The 12,198-nt window shown below is 31.2% G+C and overlaps 6 non-coding genes across 6 annotated transcripts; all 6 read left to right on the top strand.

Moving 5' to 3' along the window:
* Window positions 1-3,054: 3,054 nt before the first annotated feature.
* Trnak-uuu (transfer RNA lysine (anticodon UUU)) lies at window positions 3,055-3,127 on the top strand. The gene has a single exon. It is a non-coding gene; the product is annotated as a tRNA-Lys (tRNA).
* A 188-nt stretch (window positions 3,128-3,315) lies between these two features.
* Window positions 3,316-3,388, top strand: Trnak-uuu (transfer RNA lysine (anticodon UUU)). Its single transcript has one exon. It is a non-coding gene; the product is annotated as a tRNA-Lys (tRNA).
* Window positions 3,389-3,488: 100 nt separating this feature from the next.
* Trnak-uuu (transfer RNA lysine (anticodon UUU)) lies at window positions 3,489-3,561 on the top strand. The gene has a single exon. It is a non-coding gene; the product is annotated as a tRNA-Lys (tRNA).
* A 100-nt stretch (window positions 3,562-3,661) lies between these two features.
* Trnak-uuu (transfer RNA lysine (anticodon UUU)) lies at window positions 3,662-3,734 on the top strand. The gene has a single exon. It is a non-coding gene; the product is annotated as a tRNA-Lys (tRNA).
* A 700-nt stretch (window positions 3,735-4,434) lies between these two features.
* Trnak-uuu (transfer RNA lysine (anticodon UUU)) lies at window positions 4,435-4,508 on the top strand. Its single transcript has one exon. It is a non-coding gene; the product is annotated as a tRNA-Lys (tRNA).
* Window positions 4,509-7,270: 2,762 nt separating this feature from the next.
* On the top strand, window positions 7,271-7,343 carry Trnak-uuu (transfer RNA lysine (anticodon UUU)). The gene has a single exon. It is a non-coding gene; the product is annotated as a tRNA-Lys (tRNA).
* Window positions 7,344-12,198: the final 4,855 nt, after the last annotated feature.

Below are 12,198 nucleotides of genomic sequence, written 5' to 3'. Positions count from 1 at the left end.
ATTGATAACGTCGCTTTAACAATAGAGATATTATTTAAAACTATAAATACGAGCTAATTATTATATCAAAGAATGAAAAGTTTAAAATAAATTAGAAATGTCATAATATTTTAATCCTATACAATATGATGGAATAAGTAAAAACTGTTGAATATATAGGCTTATTTTTAAATTATAATTTTATAAAATAATGTTTGTTCTTCCATTACTTGAAATCAGTTTAAATTAATCATTTTGAATACATTATCTTTATATCTGAGATTAAATTTTGAAAAATTGCGAAATTATAGGCCTACAATGTTATAATTATGAAGCTATCTCTGATGCAGCCCATATCAGTTATAAGTTAAATTATCTTTTCAAAAATGCAATTAATTTAACACTATTATATTTTCTAAAAAAATAATAGTGAAGCTTGAACTTGTTTACTGTTTATTCACTTTAAGTTTTTATAGAACTAAAATAAATGTACAAGCTCTTAATTTGAGTACATTTAAGTAGCAAGAATATACAATATAATATGCTCACAGTAACTAAAGTAATTGTTTGCACCATTTAAGCCGATTAAAATTAAAAAAAACTTTGGGCAATGAAAAGCCCGTTTGTTTCAGTTGATATAACATGTTTACTATCCTATAAATATAAGTAATAGTCTGAAATATAATCGTTTAATTACATTCATAATTACTTGTACATTCATTTTAAACTCTATATCTGTTTGTTTTGTTAATCTTACCCATTTTATTTTTAACTACATTTGTTTTTTTTCCACTTTTATTTCTTTTCTTGCATTATAAAAATATGTTCATTATTGGTTGTATGTTTGTTGCTACTCTGTATTTCTCTATAATTTGTAGAAATAAATGTTCAATATTTGTTTTTTAATTTGGTTTTTACGCCACTAAATATAGTGTGTTACCAGGAAAGAGTGTTCTTCCATAGTGTTACTATGTCAGTACCAATAAATGAAATCAATTCGTTTCTTATTGGCCGTGGTACGTCAAAGTATACTGTATTTTACTATTCTATTTAATTTAGAATTAAAAACCAATGGTCAATTTATAACGAATGTCTTATGTAGTCAACAGGAACCACGACCGGTTACACATCGACAGTATTATTGTGTTCACATCACAATATCTATACAATTCAATCGGAAACGCCTTTCTTTTATAAAACATCTATGCTATTACTGTTATTTTGGGCGTTATGAGTAACAAATGATTGATAGAAGTTATTGCTGTACATTATAATTTACGCAAATTGAAAAAAAAAATGTATTCGGTATAAGTGTTTCCTTTTCAAAATGCACTTAATTTAACATTATAATTTTTCTAAAAATCAATAGAAAGATTGTGAACTGAACATTTCATTCCAATCTGTGCAGAGAGTATTAAGGAATAAAAATGGCAATAATGGTAATTGTACTCACATTTAATGGGAGTCAACATAATATGCGAAAATACATGACACAACGAATCTACAATTTAATCTCTAAGAGTTATTTAAGTACAATTATACCTTTAAAACACAGAGTAAAAAAGAAACAAAACAAACAATCTATGATAGCTAATAAAATAATTTTATTAAATAAAAAGAACTGGTTAAAACTATAATTTATATACTATTATTTACATGACGTCATTCAGGTCGTACAATGTTTACGTTAGGCTATGAACTATTAAAAACGTTCTCAAATCAACAAGTTCTATGAGTATGTAAAAACAAGTTGTTATTATAAGACACGTGATTAGATGCTGGCTGGAGTTTGGTAGTCAGTTGATAGTTGGTGACGTCAGTCCAGTAGTCTGGTGAGATGCTTAAGAAGTTGTAGTTGAAGACCTCACTCCGTTCCATTTCTTGATAATTGTTCTTTGTACCTTCTTCGTTTTGTGTGATGGATTCAGATTCGTCTAACATGGCTGTAAAAGATAATCAAATTATTAATATAAATATATAAAACATTTGTAACGACAACGTGATTAAAAGAATTTTATGAAAGACATTATTACATTATAATAATGTTCGTCCTTCTATCAGTATTTTAAACTTTAGAGAATCTTTTAGTATGATAAACACACAACAGTACTTACAAGGACATCCCATTTGAAGCTCACGTAATAAATCGGCATCACTGTCGTCACTGGTCTCACAGTCGCTATCACTGGTATAGTCGTCATCGCTGACACACACCCTCACATCGGGAGACTCACACACTGGCGTTATTGAATCACTTGGTAGATGTGGAAAGTAGATTCTGAGATCTGAATCCATCTCAGTTTGTAGAAGATCTTCTCTTGACAAATACGATAGTGGACTATCATCTTCTTCGATGTCATCTTGGAAGGTTGTAGAATACATTTCATACCACTGGAGTCTTTCATGGCAACCAGTTGAAGATTTTCCTGTATTCATTGTAGTATTGACTGGTTAATTTCAGAATACGTAAAACTTGACGTAATTAAGTAGATCGTTGGTTCAGATATTTACGTTATAACAGTTGAATGTCTTTTGACAAAGTGAGGACAACTCCACAAATCCCTTGTTTTTATCACGTGGATGTTCTTTCCCTATTGTTTTAATTATCATTTGTTAGCCAATCAAAATGTGTGAAAATGCGCGCGGTTCCGTAAATCGGTCGCGGCATGCCGTTTGATGATTGATAACGTCGCTTTAACAATAGAGATATTATTTAAAACTATAAATACGAGCTAATTATTATATCAAAGAATGAAAAGTTTAAAATAAATTAGAAATGTCATAATATTTTAATCCTATACAATATGATGGAATAAGTAAAAACTGTTGAATATATAGGCCTATTTTTAAATTATAATTTTATAAAATGATGTTTGTTCTTCCATTACTTTTTATTATTATTCAAGAAGCTTGAACTAGTTTACTGTTTTTTTTTTTTTACACTTTTAAGTTTTTATAGAACTAAATAAATATACAAGCTCTTAGTTTGAGTATTATCTTTCATGTCAATTTTATACTTTAGGCCAATTGAAATAAAACAAACGTCTAAGAATGAGAACAAGGTATTTATATGAAGCCCGGTTAGCTCAGTTGGTAGAGCATCAGACTTTTAATCTGAGGGTCAAGGGTTCAAGTCCCTTATTGGGCGTATTCGTTTTTGCTTACATTATCTTTCATGTCAATTTTTTACTTTAGGCCAGTTTACTGTTTATTCACTTTTAAGTTTTTATAGAGCTAAATAAATATACAAGCTCTTAATTTGAGTACATTTAAGTAGCAAAAATATACAGTATAATAGGTTCACAGTAACCTAACTAACAATGGTTAGTTCATGAAGCCCGGTTAGCTCAGTTGGTAGAGCATCAGACTTTTAATCTGAGGGTCAAGGGTTCAAGTGCCTTATTGGGCGTATTCGTTTTTGATTCCATTATCTTTCAAGTCAATTTTATACTTTAGGCCAATTGAAGTAAAACAAATGTTTAAGAATGAGAACAAGGTATTTATATGAAGCCCGGTTAGCTCAGTTGGTAGAGCATCAGACTTTTAATCTGAGGGTCAAGGGTTCAAGTCCCTTATTGGGCGTATTCGTTTTTGCTTCCATTATATTTCAAGTCAATTTTATACTTTAGGCCAATTGAAATAAAACAAACGTCTAAGAATGAGAACAAGGTATTTATATGAAGCCCGGTTAGCTCAGTTGGTAGAGCATCAGACTTTTAATCTGAGGGTCAAGGGTTCAAGTCCCTTATTGGGCGTAATATTTTTCTATTTTATTATCTTTTTTTGAGTACTTAAAAACAACTTATGCGTCACAGAACTTTCTGTCATTTCGCTTAGTTTGTAGAGGATCAAACCTTTTTCTTCTATTAATCTAAATAAGTACATCGATTTAAATATTTTTCAATACATTTTATATTATGTCTTTACATTTAGGTTAAAATATTGAGGTAATCATACAATGTTACACACAGCCCCTTTATCAGTTGATATAACATGCTTAATAGCCTATAGGCCTAATATTAGAAATTATATCAAATAGTTTTTGTTCTTCCGTTACTTGAAATCAGTTTAAATGAAACATTTTGAATACATTATCTTAGGTTAAATCTTGAAAATTTACGAAATTATAGGCCTACAATGTTATTATTATGAAGGTATATCTGATGCAGCCCATATCAGTTATAAGTTAAATTATCTTTTCAAAAATGCAATTAATTTAACACTATTATATTTTCTAAAAAAAATAATAGTGAAGCTTGAACTAGTTTAGTGTTTATTCACTTTATGTTCTTATAGAACTAAAGTGAATGTATACAAGCTCTTAATTTGAGTACATTTAAGTAGCAAGAATATACAATATAATATGCTCAAAGTAACTAAAGTAATTGTTTGCACCATTTAAGCCGATTAAAATTTAAAAAAACTTTGGGCAATGAAAACATTCGTAGTTCATGAAGCCCGGTTAGCTCAGTTGGTAGAGCATCAGACTTTTAATCTGAGAGTCAAGGGTTCAAGTCCCTTATTGGTTGAATATTTTTTCCATTTTATTATTATTTTTTAGTACTTAAAAACAACTTATGCATCACAGAACTTTCTGTCATGTCGCTCAGTTTGTAGAGGATCAAACCTTTTTCTTCTATTAATCTAAATAAGTACGATTAAAAAAATTTTAAATACATTTATATTATGTCTTTAGGTTAAAATATTATTATTTTATTATCATAAAATGTTACACGCAGCCCGTTTGTTTCAGTTGATATAACCTGTTTACTATCCTATAAATATAAGAAATAGTCTGAAATATAATCGTTTAGTTACATTCATAATTACTTGTACATTCATTTTAAACTCTATATCTGTTTGTTTTGTTAATTTTACCCATTTTATTTTTAACTACATTTGTTTCTTTTCCACTTTTATTTCTTTTCTTGCATTATAAAAATATGTTCATTATTGGTTGTATGTTTGTTGCTACTCTGTATTTCTCTATATTTATATACTCTATATATTTGTTTTTTAATTTGGTTTTTACGCCACTAAATATAGTGTGTTACCAGAAAAGAGTGTTCACTCTTCCCTCGTGTTACTATGTCAGTACCAATAAATGAAATCAATTCGTTTCTTATTGGCCGTGGTACGTAAAAGTATACTGTATTTTACTATTCTATTTAATTTAGAATTAAAAACCAATGGTCAATTTATAACGAATGTAGTCAACAGGAACCACGACCTGTTACACATCCACAGTATTATTGTGTTCACATCACAATATCTATACAATTCAATCGGAAACGCCTTTCTTTTATAAAATATACAACTGGAATATCTATGCTATTACTGTTATTTTGGGCGTTATGAGTAACAAATGATTGATAGAAGTTATTGCTGTACACAAATTACGCAATTTAAAAAAGAATGTATTCGGTACAAATGTTTCTTTTTTTTAAATGCCGTTAATTCAACATTATAATGCTAGTGGCGGTAATTATCGCTGTTGGTTTCGATTGAATAAAAAAAAAATAAAATAAAACATTTCATTCCAATCCGTGCAGAATATTAAGAAATAAAAATGGTAATAATGGTAAGTGTACTCACATTTAATGGGAGTCAATATAATATGCGAAAATACATGACACAACGAATCTACAATTTATTTAAATTTAAAATTAATTTAAAGTACAATTATACCTTTAAAACGCAGAGTAAAAAAGAAACAAAACAAACGAATTATGATAGCTAATAAAATAAATTTATTAAATAAAAAGAACTGGTTAAACTATAATGTATATACTATTATTTACATGACGTCATTCAGGTCGTACAATGTTTACGTTATGCTATGAACTATTAAAAACGTTATCAAAGTTTTATCAGCAAGTCCTATAAGTATGTAAAAATAAATTATTATTATTATTATAAGACACGTGATTAGATGCTGGCTGGAGTTTGGTAGTCGTTTGATAACTGGTGACGTCTGTCCAGTAGTCTGGTGAGATGCTTAAGAACTTGAAGACTTCACTGCATTCCATTTCTTGATCAATAACACCTTCTTCGTTTTGTGTGATGAGAGATTGAGAATCATCTAACATGGCTGGAAAAGAAAAACAAATATTATAAAATAAAAACAAAAGCAAAATTGAATATGTTTCAGTAATTTCTGATTTTTAAAATAAAAATGAATTCATTTTAACATTTTAAGAAAGATACATTTCAAAATTATCTAAACACTAGAAAAGTACTTACAAGGACATCCTATTTGAAGCTCACGTAATAAATCGGCATCACTGTCGTCACTGGTCTCACAGACACTATCACTGGTATAGTCGTCATCGCTGACATCACATTCGTCACATGTCATCAACACATCGGGAGACTCACACACTGGCGTTATTGAATCACTTGGTAGATGTGGAAAGTAGATTCTCAGATCTGAATCCATTTCAGTTTGTAGCAGATCTTCTCTTGACAAATACGGTAGTGGACTGTCATCTTCTTCGATGCCATCGTGGAAGCTTGTAGAATGCATTTCATACCACTGGAGTCTTTCATGGCAACCAATTGAAGATGTTCCAGGATTCATTGTATTATTACGGATTAATTGCAGAATACGTAAAACTTGACGTAATTAAGCAGATCGTTGGTTCAGATATTTACGTTATAACAGTTGAATGTCTATTGACAAATTGATGACAACTCCACAAATCACTTGTTTTTATCACGTGGGTGTACTTTCCCTATTGTTTTAATTATTATTTGTTAGCCAATCAAAATGTGTGAAAATTCGCGGTTCCGTAAATCGGTCGCAGCATGACGTTTGATGATTGATAACGCCGCTTTAACAATAGAGATATTATTAAAGAATGAAAAGTTTAAAATAAATTAGAAATGTCATAATATTTTAATCCTATACAATATGATGGAATAAGTAAAAACTGTTGAATATATAGGCCTATTTTTAAAATATAATTTTATAAAATAAATGTTTTTCTTCCATTACTTGAATCAGTTTAAATGAAACATTTTGAATACATAATCTTTATGTCTTAGGTTAAATCTTCAAAATGTGCGAAATTATAGGCCTACAATGTTATCATTATGAAGCTATCTCTGAATCAACCCAGTAATAATAGTGAAAATGAACTAGTTTAGTGTTTATTCATTTTATGTTCTTATAGAACTAAAATAAATGTACAAGCTCTTATTTTGAGTGCATTTAAGTAGTAAGAATATACAGTATAATAGGTTCACAGTAACCTAACTCTGGGCAATGAAAACATTTATATTTCATGAAGCCCGGTTAGCTCAGTTGGTAGAGCATCAGACTTTTAATCTGAGGGTCAAGGGTTCAAGTCCCTTATTAGTCCATTTTATTATCGTTTTTTAGTACTTAAAAAACAACTTAGGCCTATGCATCACAGAACTTTCTGCCATGTCGCTCAGTTTGTAAAGGATCAAACCTTTTCCTTCTATTAATCTAAATAAGTACATCTGTTTAAATATTTTTCCATACATTATATTATATCTTTAGGTTAAAATAATACAATGTTACACGCAGCCCCTTTATCAGTTGATATAACATGTTGAATCTATATATAAATTATGGTTAATTCTGACATAGGCGAGCACAATGCAAAAACTTCGGTACAAATCTCCGCCTTGGATACCTACCTTATCTATCTCAGATGTACCGCAAAACGTAGATTTGATAACATTAATGTGCAGTTCGACGCTATTTTTCTATATTTCTATCTTAGCAAGATATTATAAAGAGTTTTTTAACAACATTTATGATTTCAACAGTAGATTTTCTACTCAATTTCAATTCTTGGCGGGCAAGTCATTTCCGGGTTTATGATAAGTTCACCTTGCAGCAACATGGTTTCAACTATTTTCTCAAGGGAGCAGTTAAAATAATAGATTTGACCCTAAAGGTGACTGGAAACAGGCACTTTCCATCAATCAATACAGTGTCCCATTGGAAGACGGAAGAAAAAAACAGATACTATAGAAGGACTGGAGCTTAAAGCCCCCTTCCCTACGTTTTTTAGATCTAATTTAAGATCACAAACTATATTTAATGTAAAAATAATACTATATGGTCCTATTGCGATAACTTTTTTCGTCTTTAAACGGTTAAAAATGTGAAAAATAAGTCGATTCTAATAATTATAGCGGCCCGCTATAAATCCCAAAATGCATTGCGCGCGGATTGATATTTTTGTTTTTCACCTGTAATTCGCCCATTTTTCGATCGATCGTGAGGCCAAAACAAATGGAAGACTCCTAACTTTTCAGCGAAAATACCGGGTTTTCCCCAATTTGTATCAACGGAGTCTGGCAAAAATAGAAAGACAATTATTGCAGCAACTATACAACGTCAGGCTAGGTATATAGCTAGCGTACGATGTTCGTACGTTACCGATGTTTACCAGCTAGGCCCACAAAACTAAGCCTAGCTAGGCTAGGCCTAAGACCGTCCACGAGAGGTCGATCGCCGCGAGCTACTTAGGTAGTGCATTGTTTCTCACTTTTTATCATAATTTACCATAAAACGTACATTTAAGACAAGGAATGACATGGTTTAATGTTTTTAAAGTGATAGATATGTATTATTTTCCAAAAAACGTCCAAAATTGCAGGTAAGGGGTCTTTAAGTTGGCCATTAGTCATAGCCATTTTAGTTTTTTATAATAACACAATTATACTATTTGTAGTAGAATTCATCACACTATTATCTACAATTTACCAAGCATTTGTTATTCTTTTTTACCACTTTTCATATCTATTAGATAGAGGATTTCATTTGATTATAAATGTTACCATATTATTAAAACTACAAAATTTAACATATATCCCTCGAATAAGCCCCTCCCTCAAATGAACTCCGCCTCCCCACCTCCGCCCTATAAGGGCCCTACCAAATAATAAAGACTATACTTTAAAATGTTATTAATCATCCTGTGAAACAGAATAGTTTAGTTTTACGAATGTCAAGCATTTTCAATAATGGTAACCGACAGAAAACGTAAAAGAAGAACATTATCATTCCGAGAACCATCGTCTACACTTCCTAGAGGGGGAGCAAGCGAAGCGAGCTCACCCTTTAGTAGAATATAATATTAGAAATAGCCTTAAATATAATCGTTTAATTACATTCATAATTACTTGTACATTTATTTTAAACTCTATATCTGTTTTTTTAATTTTACCCATTTTATTTTTAACTACATTTGTTTCTTTTCCACTTTTATTTCTTTTCTTGCATTATAAAAATATGTTAATTATTGGTTGTATGTTTGTTGCTACTCTGTACTAATTTGTAGAAATAAATGTTTAATATTTGTTTTTTATTTTGGTTTCCCACTATTAATATAGTGTGTTACCAGGAAAGAGTGTTCACTCATCCCTAGTGTTACAATGTCAGTACCAATAAATGAAATCAATTCGTTTCTTACTGGCCGTGGTACGTAAAAGTATACTGTATTTTACTATTCTATTTAATTTAGAAACTCCATATCTGTTGTTAATTTTACCCATTTTATTTTTAACTACATTTGTTTCTTTTCCACTTTTATTTCTTTTCTTACATTATTATCAATATGTTCAATATTGTTTGCATTTTTCTAAACTATGTATTTCTCTATAATTTGATATAAATGTTTAATATTTGTCTTTTTAGTCACGTGGACGCGACTCTATAGTTCACTATGTCGGTCGGTCGGTCTGTCTGTCTGTCGGTCCGTCTGTCGGTCTGTCTGTCGGTCCGGTATCACTATGCGTTTTATCGCTTTCTGACCTTATCTTGATATCAGTTTAATCTAGCTAAGTCAATTTTTCACAGTATATTCCTTATGGCCAGGAATCGATGTGGTTATGTTTTCACGGTGCGCAATAAAAAATTACGCGGTGTACGCACGATGTAACGAAAGCACGTTTGTAATCATATCTTCACAACCATGAATCACAATTAAATAAAATTTGGTACTCATAAATTTCAGGGCATAAATCATCATATATGGCAATACAATTACGTGCGTAGCGCATGTAACGCATGCGTACGCGCGCTTAAAATGTTCAAAATTTATTTTCGATGAAATAAGAGTACGTTTCAGGCAATTTTAAGCGTTTACAAAATTGCCATGAGTGCGCAGATTGTTGCGCGCGCACTGCGCGTTTAATGTTATTGCGCACTCTTTTTGCCCGATTTCTGTTTTCTTGACTTACTTTTCAACTCAAAATTACGTTATACGAGCACGTCAAAAGTGACAGGCTACGCACGTGGAAATTAAAAAAATATAAATATTTTTAAACATTTCAACATTTTAAAACATGTTTAGTAATTTCGGTCAGTTGGTAGGTTGGTCGGTCGGTCTGTAAACACTAATGAGCACGCGACTGCAGCCATCTATTTGGCCTTGTTCTGTTATAATTCAGAATCTGTTTCTTCCAATATTAAATATTGAATAATTCGAATTTCCTAAATAATAATAATAATAATAATAATATAGCAATTGCGGTCATAATTTGAGGGACGGATCGAGACAATTGTTGATGGAGTGACATACCACCTGGCAATAGACGAAAATTATGCACAATATTGTTTTTTAGAGATTCAGTAGAAGCCCCTCTTGTGGACACTTCTATTAAGGGGACACTTCTCGTGAAATGAAACTAGGGGAATATAATGTTTTAAAGCCAATGTTTATAATTTGAGAGCTCCGATCGATCAATTGTTGTAACAGTGACACGTGTTTAGAAATACACTAGAGTCTCTTCTTTGGGAAACACCTATTATGGTAAATATAAGACTGTAGCCAACCCCTATTCAGTTTTTGGGTACCGAAAGGTGTCCCCCTTAATATATATAGAAACCTACCCTAACATTAACATAATACAGTCTCGCTAAAACAATGTGTGCAGATGAACCCTTTAAAGTAAATTGTGTTTCTTTTTGTATACTTTAGAAGTATTTTGAATTCGCGATTTAGTATGCATAGGCCTATATTTCGTTTTCTTTTAGTAAATTGCATTGATGCTTAACTTGAAACAGTGTGGTTCTCTACTTCTACTACCACTTGGCCCTCTGCGGCCCTCTCCCCGGCCCCCGATGTGGCGCGTGTGAAGCGCATACCGCGTGTGCGTTATCTAGCGCGCTCATGGTAACGATCTTCTGTTATAGTGACCAACCATGGAGATCAACCTCAGATGATATACAAACCACCAAACTTGACTCGGTAAGTACTGCTTAAAAATATCTCTGTAATTATTTGATTTGTTATCATACAATATATACATTATTTATTTAATCATAGTTCACAATTAAAAGTATTAATTTAGATTATATAAACACACATTTCATTCCGAAAATTTTGCCACATCCTTAGGCAAACGGCGGAAAAGAAAATAAGGCCAAACTCTAGGCCATGAGGTATAACTCCCCATGCTCTAGGCCATGTGGTATAACTCCCCATGCTCTAGGCCTAGCCCTTGGACGTCGTGGTCCTCTTGCAGAGGTCTCTTTGTCTTTTGATATTAGGTAATAGTACTGTAGGCCTACTATAAATATTAACGAACAAATAAAATGTTTTCAATTCATAATAAATTATATTTGTTTAATTAAATTTCAGAAATATACTAATAATATTTTACGAATAGTTTACTTGAAAAACGGTAAGAACACTACATTTATTTTGAGTTCATTTAACCTTCGAAAACTTGACCAGTAGGACTATTGTTTATTGAACATTTTTTTAAAATTAAAGTATTTTTTATTTTGTGTTCTTTATAGATCATGCCCGGACGGATAACACGTCTATTTAAACGTAACCGTACTGTTACTAAAATAGGTCAAAAAAGGTTTGTACGCTGTATTATTATTTCATATGATATATATTATAAATATCTCAATAAATATCTCATTTCTATAGCGCTTTTTTTTTTGACGAACACATATCATTCAAATGCGCTACACACAATAGATATTTTATTTAATTGCCTTTCTCTTTTTATTATTAGGCACTCTATCTTCTCGAAGTTATTCGACAAATACTTCAAGTGTTGTTTCACTTTCGAAAGACATGAGAATGCCGAGGATGTTGACCATCAGCCAACTCCATCCAGTAAAGTCTGGATAAGACTTCCATCCCATGCCCGTGTGATTCTGTTGAAGATCATTTACGGTATTGCCATTGATCCTCTTCGACCAGATGCCATCACTTG

Source organism: Antedon bifida, chromosome 8, assembly GCF_963402885.1.
Source record: "Antedon bifida chromosome 8, ecAntBifi1.1, whole genome shotgun sequence".
Taxonomy (NCBI): domain Eukaryota; kingdom Metazoa; phylum Echinodermata; class Crinoidea; order Comatulida; family Antedonidae; genus Antedon; species Antedon bifida.
This window is presented reverse-complemented; position numbering and strand designations above follow the sequence as displayed.